Below are 14106 nucleotides of genomic sequence, written 5' to 3'. Positions count from 1 at the left end.
AGACAGCAACTATTTAATGAGGCAAAGCCAAGGGAAATAGTTGCTGTGGAATGGGACAATAAACTTGCTATTGTCCGAATAGTCAGTTAATTGGTATTTCATTATGCAGAAGAAAACTTTATTTGTCAGCGATGCAGAATTTCTTGATGATAAACAAATTAGAGTTAAATCAAACTTTGTATTTAATTCGGCGATCTTATTAGGTCAGAGGTGTTCCGAGTTTAAGGTGATATGGGACACTTCCATGTTGTGACGTATTGTTTATCGAAATAAACAATAAAATAAAGTGTAATTATATAAGTACATGTAGTTTCTTTTCAAAAATGGTCACCTAACTCCTTAGCACAGTGGGTTAGAGGGTTTACTAGGAACCTGTAAGTCATGAGTTCGAATCCCGCTGGGGTTTTTACAATTTTTACCTTTTCAAATATTTTTAAAAGCTATTTTTGGTTAAATATTGTAAAATTTGAAAATTCTAAACCGGTGAAAAGTTTTCAATTATATAGTACTTTAATCCACATTAATATCGACAGATGTCCCATACCACCTTAAAAAGGAGGGAAATCAAATTCTGCTGATGAATGGTTTTGATGACTATTCACCATGGGCAGATAGCATGGATACTATTTTAAATTAGATAAAAAAGCATGTTTATGCGGGCGCCTTCTAGTGATCAATTTGTCCGTCTGTCCATCCGAGATGGCTTGACAGGAGCATAGCTTCTCTCCCCTTGGCCCAATTTGGCTCATACCTCATCCACAGGGTTCCTTTGGTTGAAGGATGTGCAGTGACCTTGAACCATGTTTTTAGGTATAAGGTTAAGGTCATAGCAGAATTATATATATAAAATCCTTGTCTGGGGCATATCTTTTTTCCTTTGGTCCAATCTGGCTAATACTCACAGAGTGTCTCTATGGTTAAACGATGTGCAGTGACCTTGCATGAAATTTCTAGGTAACGGGTGAAGATCATATCGGATCATGCAAAAATCCTTTTTTGAGAGCATATATAATTTCTACTAACCCCTATTTGGCTCAAACTTCACATAAGCAGAGCTTTTGAGTAAAGGGTGAAAGGGTGTGTAGTGACCTTGAACCTATTTTCAGTGAAAAGAAACTGTGAAGCTCATACCAGAATTATATTTTTAAAAATCCTTGTCCGGAGTATATCTTCTCTCCCTTTGCTCCATTCAGCCTCATACTTCACCCACATGATGCCTTTGTTCAAAATATATGCAATGACCTCGAATAATATTTGTAGATGAAGAGTCAAGGTCATATCAGATCACACAAAAATCCATATTTTAAGAGCATAGATATACTCTCCTTTTAGCCCCTATTTGGCTAATATTTTACCTTTACAGAGTTTATTGGTTAATGGCGTGCAGTGACCTTGAACCAAGTCTGTCAATGTGAAGGTCATAGCAGATCTTTTTAAAATTAGTTTTAGACAGATTATTTTCCAAATATGCTTAATCTTGGTCAGATTGAACAAAAATGCATGTATGTTAGGGGGAATGAAATTGAATTAAAAGTTCTATGCCAGCTGGAAAAATTTCAAGTTATAGGTCAAGGTCAAAGCAGAATTCTCTGAAATAACATAAGCGGGGCCCTTTGAAATGTTCACCATTTCAATGTTGTCTGGTTCATAGTAATTTTACATAGAAAATATTCACAGAAGTACAGTAAAGTAAACTTTACATCAATAAGTTTCTGACAATTAATGACGCAACGAGCACACAGTACGAAAGGTCAACCTTTTGAAAAGCAGTGAAGAGGAAAAGTTGCTCAGAATTATGTTTTAAACAAAATTGATTTTTTACATAAATTTTAATTTTGCATTCTGGGTTAAGAAAAAAGATGTTAGTTCAAGGTAAAGTAAACTTGTACTTAAAATGAAGTCAAATTTGTTAAGTCGTACTTAAACACATTGTTTTTAGCTCACCGAGCTGAAAGCTCAAGTGAGCTATTCTGATCACATTTTGTCTGTTGTCCGTCTGTCTGTCTGTCTGTCCGTCCGTCCGTCCGTCCGTCCGTCTGTCCGTCTGTCTGTAAACTTTTCACATTTTCAACATCTTCTCAAGAACCACTGGGCCAATTTCAACCAAACTTGGCACAAAGCATCCTTAGCCTAAGGGGATTTCAATTTGTGAAAATCAAGGATCACGCCCTTTTGCAAAGGGAGATAATTAGGAATTTATGAAAATTTTCGAGAAATTTTCAAAAATCTTCTTCTCATGAACCATAAGACCAGGAAAGCTGAAACTTGTGTGGAAGCATCATCAGGTAGTGTAAATTCTAATTTGTGAAAATCATGACCCCCGGGGGTAGGGTGGGGCCATAATGGGGGGTCGAAATTTAACATAGGAATATATAGGGTAAATCTTTAAAAATCTTCTTCTCATGAACCATAAGACCAGGAAAGCTGAAACTTGTGTGGAAGCATCCTCAGGTAGTGTAAACTCTAATTTGTGAAAATCATGACCCCCGGGGGTAGGGTGGGGCCACAATTGGGGGTCGAAATTTAACATAGGAATATATAGAGTAAATCTTTAAAAATCTTCTTCTCATGAACCATAAGACCAGGAAAGCTGAAACTTGTGTGAAAGCATCCTGAGGTAGTGTAAATTCACAGTTGTGAAAATCATGACCCCCGGGGGTAGGGTTGGGCCACAATGGGGTGTCGAAGTTTAACATAGGAATATATAAAGTAAATCTTTAAAAATCTTCCTTTCAGAAACTAATCAGCCAGGAAAGCTGAAACTTGTGTGGAAGCATCCTCAGGTAGTGTAAATTCATAGTTGTGAAATTCATGATCCCCAGGGGTAGGGTGGGGCCACAATGAGGTGTCGAAGTTTTATTACATAGGAATATATAGAGTAAATCTTTAAAAATCTTTTTCTCAGAAACTAATCAGCCAGGAAAGCTGACACTTGTGTGGAAGCATCATCAGGTAGTGTAGATTCAAAGTTGTGAAAATCATGACCCCCGGGGGTAGGGTGGGGCCACAATGGGGGATCGAAGTTTTACATAGGAATATATAGAGTAAATCTTTAAAAATCTTCTTCTCAGAAACTAATCGGCCAGTAAAGCTGACACTTGTGTGGAAGCATCATCAGGTAGTGTAGATTCATAGTTGTGAAAATCATGACCCCCGGGGGTAGGGTGGGGCCACAATGGAAGGTCAAAGTTTTACATAGGAATATATATGGTAAATCTTTAAAAATCTTCTTCTCAGAAACTAATCAGCTAGGAAAGCTTAAACTTGTGTGGAAGCGTCCTCAGGTAGTGTAAATTCAAAGTTGTGAAAATCATGATCCCCAGGGGTAGGGTGGGGCCACAATGGGGGTTCAAAGTTTAACAAAGGAATATATATGGTAAATCTTTAAAAATCTTCTTCTCAGAAACTAATCAGCCAGATGATTCTTTATAATTGTTAAGACTTTGGCCCCAGGACAATTCTTTGGCCTCACAAGAAGGTTCAGAGTTTATGTACGTTTATATCCCATATATAAACAATTGTTAAGGATCTTTTTGAGAACTGCAATACTCAACATATGATTTGACTATAAAATCGTCCTGTTAGAAAAGGGACTAATGATTATAAACATAAGAATATCCAGGGGAAAATGGATTTTATTTATACAGGATCAACATGTATTATAGTACATTGTCCAGATAGTTTGTATTATGACTCCATTAAGCTGATTTTATCATACCTATTGTTCCTCGGGTGAGCGATGTGGCCCATGGGCCTCTTGTTTTTTGTTAAGTCGTTCTTGAAATGGTTAAGGGTTTTTGGTTAATTCGTACTTAAAAACATTCGGATCATGTTAAGTTGTACCAAGAATCATTCGATTTTTTTAGCTTTTTGTACTTAGGTTTCTTTGTTACTAGATTAAGAACTCTGCTTCTTAGACGTACTTCTAGCGTTGCTTTCGACATTTGCGGAAAACCCACTCGTTGCTTTGCAACGAGCTTTGCTCTAGTTATTATTATTTTTTTTCCCCGCAAATTTTGTGCACGAGATTTCTCGAACATTTTTTGTCTGATTGCTATGAAACTTTCAGGGTATGTAGATGATATTAATATCTCTAGACGTTTTTTTCAAATTTTTAAAATTCACTTCCGGTTATGAGTTATTGCCCTTTAATTGAAAATTGGGGGGTCTTTTGTCCAGAGTTGATCTCGGGAACTACAGATGATAGATGCATGAAATTTGGCGAAATTGTCGGTAACATTTTATAGTTTTGCTGGCATGAAAATTTTGGTAATTTCTTTGTTAGTTTTTGAGCTATTTGTCGCCAAAGTTTAAGATTTTTTCGGGGTTGAAATTTTGTTGCTTTTTGTATTATAACCTTTAAACTAAAAATATTTTGTTAATACATATAGAACAAAAGTTGTTTAGAATAACGAGAGCTTTCATTTAAAATTAAGAAAAAAGGGCTTGCCCCTATAATTAGGGGTCAGCAGCTCATACACGTATTTTTCTGATAGCAAAAATCGTTATCATTTTATGAAAAAAAATTAATTCAGTTATTTTTAATATATTAAATAATGTCATTTGGTATCAAATTAAACAAGTTCTGTGCTATATTTTTTTTCAAATTTCATAAAACAAATATGTGAGAATCGTACATGAACGAGTTAATATGTCTACATAGACACATAAGCGAACAAATGCCACATTAAGGCCCAGGCATTTACTGCATTACGTTGTGTTGCGTCTTAGATAAATTGTTGTGATACAATTTCATTTTTTTCATTTTTTTCATTTATGAATTCAATGAACACACATTATTTAAACGTTCTATGTGCAACTATTTGTCGGGGCGCCCCTGTTTGTAACCCCCGCGCGCGCGCCGAATGTAAACAGTAACGAACGGCATTGTTGTAGAAAAGAGAGAGCCGTAATGCAGAAGAGAAGTTGTGTATTTTTTCGGTGTACACATGCATTTTCAATTTACTGTGAAACATATGAACATGCACAGGGAACAATACTACATATTTGTTTAAGGAGGATATTTTTCTCGTGTGAATCGTTTACGAGGAAATTCTGACAGCCACACTTCTGTCGACGATCAGCCGTTGATAAGCTACGAGTAATAAAGGAGAAAAGATGGACATTAAAGTGTGTGATTTATGTGGATGTTACTGAAGAAGGTGAGGCTTTTACTCCTTTTAAAGTTTCTTGTTAACTGGTTAAAATTTAGTATATAGTATAGATGTACATGTAAGTACGTGCACACTGTTAGATGTTTTTGTTATGGTGTGGGTGTTTGTTTACTAACGTGTAATTTTTACATGTTTCATGGATGTTTAGACTCGCTCGAGGTTCATGGGGGACTGGAAAGGGTAACTGAATTTATCTATTTAAAAAAATAACAGATTGTGAATTTTCAGCTCAAAATTCAAAGCAGGGTCTAATTAGAAACATATCATATATTCTTGTGCAGAAGACTCCAAATGTAGTCATGAATACCCTGTAGACATAACTTCAAGTAAATAAAATTGTATACTTCAGACTTCAGGGTTAAAACATGACTTTAATATCTTTATGATGCCGATCATTGTATCATTAAAGAGGTTCAGCAGACCAACGGGTACCCGGTACATGTACTTACATCATATTTTCGTATATAATTTTATGTGTTGATAAAATGACGTAACAATGCACTGGTGAGAAATGGTACTCGGCGAGAACTGATCGCACGCCAATATTGATTAATTACAGACAAAAACTGAAGGTTGCGAGAGTTATTTTTTATTGAACAACATTGTTTAAAATAATTCTTTATATATGTGACGATCAGACCCGTTTAAATACCAGTGCCAGATAGCTCAGTTGGTAGAGCACCTGACTAGAGATTCAGGGGGCCCAGGTTCAAATCCGGTTTGGTCCTTCATTATTTCTCCCATACTGTTACAATATTGGTGTTGTGACCAACCCCTGGAACTAACAGGTTAACTCGATCCTGCCAGGGATGATCTTCGAGGGTGAAGATCATTTAAGGGGGAGGAATGTGACGGTCAGACTGGTTTGAATACCGGTGCCAGATACATGTAGCTCAGTTGGTAGAGCACTTGACTAGAGATTGAGAGGGCCAGGTTCGAATCCCACTTTGTTCCGTCGTTATTTCTCCCATCTTTTACATATACATGTATATCAGATATATGACAGATGATTAAGGTCATCACATGTTTTGCAAGATGCAATAAGTGTTAAAAACCTTTACTTTACAACAGAATACATTTAAGTGAATATTTATGTTTCTTGTTATTATTTGGTGTGGTTTTCTTGACAGTGTCGCATAAACAATTTACCCGCTCCTAAAACACAAACTTTCTTTTTGTGGATTCAGCTTACCGCTGATTGGCTGCTGTTGCAGCAGACAAATAAGATATGCACGCACAAAACACAATGAACTTATCAGAGAATGAGTTGAGTTTATTTAAACTGTTGGAATTTGGGTATTTTTTTTAAAAATGTATACTTGTGACAAAACATATATGTGGTACATACAGCTGTAGCTTTATGAAGAAAATTTTGGTTAGACCATATATACCTATCATGCAAGTAAATGATATTTACAAAAAACTTGCAATTTATGGCGCACGAAATATACGCTAGTTTTATAAAGATTGACATACATGTAATGTACCACATTCTGTGAAAAATAATCTATTACAAATTCTTCATTAAGTTTACTCATACATGTTTTATGCTTATTACACGTAGTATTGTTTTTTAAAACATGTAATTTATAAGAAAATAAACAAAAACCCTCGCTAAATTTATTTGCAAAAAAAAAAAACACAGTAGAATTGATAAAAAATGGTATACCAGAAGCTAATACCAGTACATGTACTTTGACGCTGTTCGGTGGGTAATATTCGTTTGTAATTTACGAATTGAAATATTGACTGTTGCACTACAAGTACGGTAATAAACTCTCTCTCTCTCTCAAACTCTCTCTCTTTCTCAATTTGATAAGTGTTTATACCTATGAAAATTTTTTAATATTATATTATGACTTGATATGCAAATTTTTGATCTTGTACTGCCTAAATGTTATGTCATGTATTGGGATATGTCATACTTATTACACTGCATGGTCAGTGTATTTTTTAAAGAAATACTATGCATATGTTAATGTAAACACAGCTATTACTAGTACATGTATGTAAACACAGCTAATTATTTTTTTTATTCAGCTCAAAACAGACTCTTGTTACCACATGGCTTTTACCGGTACCTGTTGATTCTTGTGGGTCAGCTCCTGAGATTAACCTGTCACCTCTATCCACATGCATATTCCTTGTGTTCTACAGACTATTTACCGGTAATTCAAATTAAATTCGATAATGCATGAACAATAATGGAACTTGAAGAAAGCATCATGCCATGTTGTGGTTTGTGTTTGATAAGAAATTATGAAAACAAAATTAAGGCTGTTTAAAGAAATTCATACCGGTAATTGCTGTGAAAATTTGTTTTTCAATAAAAGTATACAATTATGTTTCCTTTATTTTTTATTTCATAAAGATATTTAGATGTGTTTACATAATTGAACCCCCCCCCCCTCTATTTAATTGTCTGCATTATGATTACATGTAGGATATGTAAATGTACATTTGACTTTGAAATAACATCTGCTATGATAATTACTTTTGAAATGAACAAGAAACAACCTATTTCTACCTTTCTAAGGTATATATGCAGAAAAAAAGGAGAAAAACATGTCAAATTTGAACATTTTTCATTGAAATCAACTCTGTTTCCAGCTACCTGGGTGTGTTTGAATTTAATTCTAATTTAAGGCAGATGTCTAACTTGTAGGTTGTAACTTACTGTTTTAGCATGGTTAGAAGGAGACTAGAAATCAGAATAGATTAGATATTCACTAAATATGATTGTTAGCTTACTTTTTTCATGAAAACAAGAAATCACAAGCAGGACAGCTGTCTATTTGTTAATTAAAATGGTACAAATCATACAATAAACAAATAAAGATCATATTTTAGAATCATTGATGATTGTTTTCAAATATGTGTGAGAAATGACTCAAGGAAACTGCCACACGTTTCATAAAATTAGGTAAAACATTTCAAACCATGACTTTTTATGAAAATCAAAAGATTGGGGGGTGGGGGGTATACATGTAAGGGTATTTCTAAGTGATGTGAAGCTTTTATCATGATTATATCATGTAGGCATATGTTGTATTGAATAAGGTTTCTTTTTAAAGGTGGTTGAACAAAAGTTGACCTCTAAAAGGTCAGGTAAAGATGTTTTACTATGGAGAACCCTGTAAATCTGTGTTTACTAAAGGAAATTGGAAATGGTGGGTTCACTTAAATGGCCATATTTTTATTAAACCTCAATGGAATTGGTAATATGTGGTATTCTTTTTCTCAGAATTGCATTAGCTTTCTTATTCTAAGACAAACCATCTTTTCATAAAAATGTTAGTGTACTAAGTTAAAGGTACAAGGAACAGTTTCGGATAAAGTACCGTCAATATTTTTGTAAAATTGAGAGTGACTGTACTTGAAGGTTTATCATTGTTGCGTAGATTCATGAAATGAATTTTAATGATTATCAATAGTTAGAGGGATGTCTCTTGTTGGAATTGGTAAGCAATATTAAGGCCCCTAATTTTAAGTACATGAGAAGCAGAAATAAATTGTGAAACTTGCGGCTATGACAGATATGTTGACTTTACAGTGAAATTGAAGGTTACAAACGGGAGGTCATATAACATGAAATGTAGGTGGATGGGATATTATATGCCTATTAAGTATTTAGTATTTACTGGGTATGAGGACAATAGCAAGTTTATTGTCCCCCAAGACAGCAACTATTTAATGAGGCAAAGCCAAGGGAGATAGTTGCTGTGGAATGGGACAATAAACTTGCTATTGTCCGAATAGTCAGTTAATTGGTATTTCATTATGCAGAAGAAAACTTTATTTGTCAGCGATGCAGAATTTCTTGATGATAAACAAATTAGAGTTAAATCAAACTTTGTATTTAATGCGGCGATCTTATTAGGTCAGAGGTGTTCCGAGTTTAAGGTGATATGGGACACTTCCATGTTGTGACGTATTGTTTATCGAAATAAACAATAAAATAAAGTGTAATTATATAAGTACATGTAGTTTCTTTTCAAAAATGGTCACCTAACTCCTTAGCACAGTGGGTTAGAGGGTTTACTATGAACCTGTAAGTCATGAGTTCGAATCCCGCTGGGGTTTTTACAATTTTTTCCTTTTCAAATATTTTTAAAAGCTATTTTTTGGTTAAATATTGTAAAATTTGAAAATTCTAAACCGGTGAAAAGTTTTCAATTATATAGTACTTTAATCCACATTAATATCGACAGATGTCCCATACCACCTTAAAAAGGAGGGAAATCAAATTCTGCTGATGAATGGTTTTGATGACTATTCACAATGGGCAGATAGCATGGATACTATTTTAAATTAGATAAAAAGGCATGTTTATGCGGGCGCCTTCTAGTGATCAATTTGTCGGTCTGTCCATCCGAGATGGCTTGACAGGAGCATAGCTTCTCTCCCCTTGGCCCAATCTGGCTCATACCTCATCCACAGGGTTCCTTTGGTTGAAGGATGTGCAGTGACCTTGAACCATGTTTTTAGGTATAAGGTTAAGGTCATAGCAGAATTATATATATAAAATCCTTGTCTGGGGCATATCTTTTTTCCCTTTGGTCCAATCTGGCTAATTCTCACAGAGTGTCTCTATGGTTAAACGATGTGCAGTGACCTTGCATGAAATTTCTAGGTAACGGGTGAAGATCATATCGGATCATGCAAAAATCCTTTTTTGAGAGCATGTATAATTTCTACTAACCCCTATTTGGCTCAGACTTCACATAAGCAGAGCTTTTGAGTAAAGGGTGAAAGGGTGTGTAGTGACCTTGAACCTATTTTCAGTGAAAAGAAACTATATTTTTAAAAATCCTTGTCCGGAGTATATCTTCTCTCCCTTTGCTCCATTCAGACTCATACTTCACCCACATGATGCCTTTGTTCAAAATATATGCAATGACCTCGAATGATATTTGTAGATGAAGAGTCAAGGTCATATCAGATCACACAAAAATCCATATTTTAAGAGCATAGATATACTCTCCTTTTAGCCCCTATTTGGCTAATATTTTACCTTTACAGAGTTTATTGGTTAATGGCGTGCAGTGACCTTGAACCAAGTCTGTCAATGTGAAGGTCATAGCAGATCTTTTTAAAATTAGTTTTAGACAGTAGATTATTTTCCAAATATGCTTAATCTTGGTCAGATTGAACAAAAATGCATGTATGTTAGGGGGAATGAAATCGAATTAAAAGTTCTATGCCAGCTGGAAAAATTTCAAGTTATAGGTCAAGGTCAAAGCAGAATTCTCTGAAATAACATAAGCCGGGCCCTTTGAAATGTTCACCATTTCAATGTTGTCTGGTTCATAGTAATTTTACATAGAAAATATTCACAGAAGTACAGTAAAGTAAACTTTACATCGATAAGTTTCTGACAATTAATGACGCAACGAGCACACAGTACGAAAGGTCAACCTTTTGAAAAGCAGTAAAGAGGAAAAGTTGCTCAGAATTATGTTTTAAACAAAATTGATTTTTTACATAAATTTTAATTTTGCATTCTGGGTTAAGAAAAAGATGTTAGTTCAAGGCAAAGTAAACTTGTACCTAAAATGAAGTCAAATTTGTTAAGTCGTACTTAAACACATTGTTTTTTTTTGTTAAGTCGTTCTTGAAATGGTTAAAGGTTTTTGGTTAAGTCGTACTTAAAAACATTCGGGTCATGTTAAGTTGTACCAAGAATCATTCGATTTTTTTTATCTTTTTGTACTTAGGTTTCTTTGTTACTAGATTAAGAACTCTGCTTCTTAGACGTACTTCTAGCGTTGCTTTCGACATTAGCGGAAAACCCACTCGTTGCTTTGCAACGAGCTTTGCTCTAGTTCTTATTTTTCTTTTTTTTTTTTTGTTTCCTAGACGCGAACTTTGAGACTTCATATCTCGCTCATTTCTGAACGGTTTTTGCTCAAATTTTCAGGGCTAATGTACTTTACAAAACACCATCCTAAGCAATTCATAAAATGTAGAATTCCCTTTCCGCTAAAGAGTTATTCCCCTTTTAAATTTTTTTAGGGCCTTTTGTTTCCAGACAAAGGCTCCGAGACTATGATAGCAGGGAATGGGAATCCAACGAATTTGAATAACAGAGACATTGTAGTTGTGCACATCTGTTTTTGTTTTTAGATTACGTTTTTTATTTAGGAAAAGGTAGGGGGTCAAAAAACAGGATTCAAAAAAGTGCAAAAATTTAGACATGTTTTCCTTTATATCTTTTAAACGAAAAAAATTTTGTTAAGACATGTAGAATAAAAGTTGTGCAAAATATCAAGGGCTTTCATTTGACACCAATAAAAAGGGGCTGGCCCCTTAAAGTAAGGGCCAATGGCCCCTAAAAAAAATTGCTTAATAACTCAAAAACGGTTAGGATTTTGATATGGCTGTCACTGGAAAAGTTGTTTGTTGGGATCTCATTAAGGTCGTTACAATGTTATTTTGTATGAGATTTGTGTAGTATGAGTGTAAAATGCTTTACATGTTAACATGTACCTGTTTTCATTTGACAAGTTAACGAAAGTCTTTGAGCGTACAACTGGCATAAAGTTACCGCAGAAAGTATGCTGGTTTATACAAACGGCATTAATTCATAAGAATTTTTTTTTTAGAATACGTGCTTTATTTTAGGAGTTTAAGTCATTGTTGTTAAGTTCCTACAATGCACAATCCTTAAAAACTGGATTTGGGAAACAAATCATTGTTTTTCTTTTCTAGTAAACCACAAAATATGGAATGAAAAAAAAATCTATGCATTACATTTTAGTTATTAACTCCATGCATTTAAAATCTACCTTGAATCAGAGCTGTGTGTGTGTACCATTACGTAAGCTCTCCCTCGCCCGCGGCCGAGAAAATCGGTCACCATGGTCGCGGCTGGACTACCTAGCGGTCAGCGGTTATCTAATACACGAGAGTTGCGTCTCTCATATATGAGTTTATTTATCCGCAAACTCAAGAATTGTTTTCGTTTTGATTACACATATTTTTTTATGGATTAAACGATTGGGTGTCAATTAAGAAATCGTTCAGTTTATTGATAAAGGAATGTCATTTTCAATCAAGCAATAATAGACATAGATCAATTGTGGGTTTTTAAGTTTAAAATAAATAACTTCTATTTGATAGAGTAAGGTCATTATACTGCGATCTTTTCAAAGCTTCCTGGGTTCTGAGCTGTACGGGTTTGTGCGTTGTACCTTTACGTAATCTATCGTTCGCCCACGGCCGAGGATCTCAGCCACGGCTGCACTACATAGCGGTTATTTAATACACAAGATTCGCACACCGAGACGCACACTTCCATGCATATGAACGTGTTTGAGTTAATATAGCCGTAAATACAAGAACTGTTTTAATTTTATGTTATCAAAGTTTGTCCATTTTGTATTTATTTAATTCAATTTGAGTGTAAATGAATATTAATGATAGATATTACTCCAAATCGGAAACACCGTCACATAAATTAATGGTTGGTTTGTTTATGTAAAATATTTTATAAACTGTACAAATAATGCTTTAAATCAACAACAACAACAACCCTTAAATATTAAACATTTAAATGATGATCATCCATCGCACATGGCTGAGGAGATCCGGCGCGAGTAGACAAGTGATCCGCGGTCGGTTCGTGATCTTCTACATGTACCTTATCACGCGTTCATGTTTCATATTTTGCACGGACACAACTATATTTTATTATGTTTTCAACTATTATATTGGTTTAAGGTGAAAAGATAAATTTATTTTACTTGTACAGTTGATTAAGCATTGATGTATACGATAGCGTACAAGGTAGTTTAAAAATCAAATCAAATTATAATCAAAGTTCCATGTTACATGTTTGCGGTAGGTGCTAGCACGATAAAAGAATGTCATGAGTTGAGGCATCCGATGATTATTTAAAAGAATATTCACATGAGTTTTAAACACTTTAGATTAGATTCTATCGGTCACATATTAATCACTTCTGTAGTTTTTCTACATGTTCGTTTCATTGTGGAAGCGAACTCATTGCTGCCCCCCCCCCCCCACCCCCCTCCTCCCGCCCCGCTGACAGGAGCTCGCGCTGTATTTTTTTTTTTTTTTTTTGATTGGCGAAACGATATCAAGACCTGTCGAAAATCATTTTTGGTGGCTTCTTCTTATGTGTAACATTTTGTTTCACTTTCCCACCCGTTTGTTTATTCGGTCAGTCTGTGTTAATTCAACCGCCACCTGCGACCGAGAATCTTGTGTCGCTTCAGCGCACACAGCTCAGAACATAGGGTCATCAATTGTTATGTTAATTGAGTAACAATTGGAATGGTGCTTTTACTGCATAAAATAATAAATAAAAAAAATCATCAAGAAAAAATGTTACCGTAACTCAATAGTCAATACCAAAAATAAAATCCGCATGATTACAAACTGAAATCGGGTTTTCAGTATTCGGCGGGATTTGATTTTTCTTCTAACATTAGTATTTTTATTGGTTTCAGAGAATACGATGTAAAAATAAAAACAGTAAATAAATCTGATATTATTTACATTGATAATGTTGAAAAATATTTAAAATTAGATTAGTCACATTCGTTAGAAAACAATGTTATACAAACATCCGTTTATTTTTTTCCTATGTCGTATCATTCGCGTAAATAAATATGTTCTCTACATATCCATGCACCTCAGAAAAAATTCAAATGATTAAACAAAAAAGAAAGTTGTAATTACTATTTCGGATTTTTTTTTTTCGAAGTAATTTAACATTGTATTGAAATGAACAAGAAATAAAAATGATTTAATTTTTTGACCCAATCTTCGTATATATTACCGGCGCTCCTTACATGTACATGTATAACGGCGTACAGTGTATAGATTATCATGATCTATTTGAATTACACTGTAAGTACCATACGTAAAGATTCCCATAATAATTAATTGCATGACTGTGTACATT

This window comes from Crassostrea angulata, chromosome 3, assembly GCF_025612915.1.
Source record: "Crassostrea angulata isolate pt1a10 chromosome 3, ASM2561291v2, whole genome shotgun sequence".
NCBI lineage: Eukaryota > Metazoa > Mollusca > Bivalvia > Ostreida > Ostreidae > Magallana > Magallana angulata.
Note: the sequence above shows the minus strand (reverse complement) of the source record.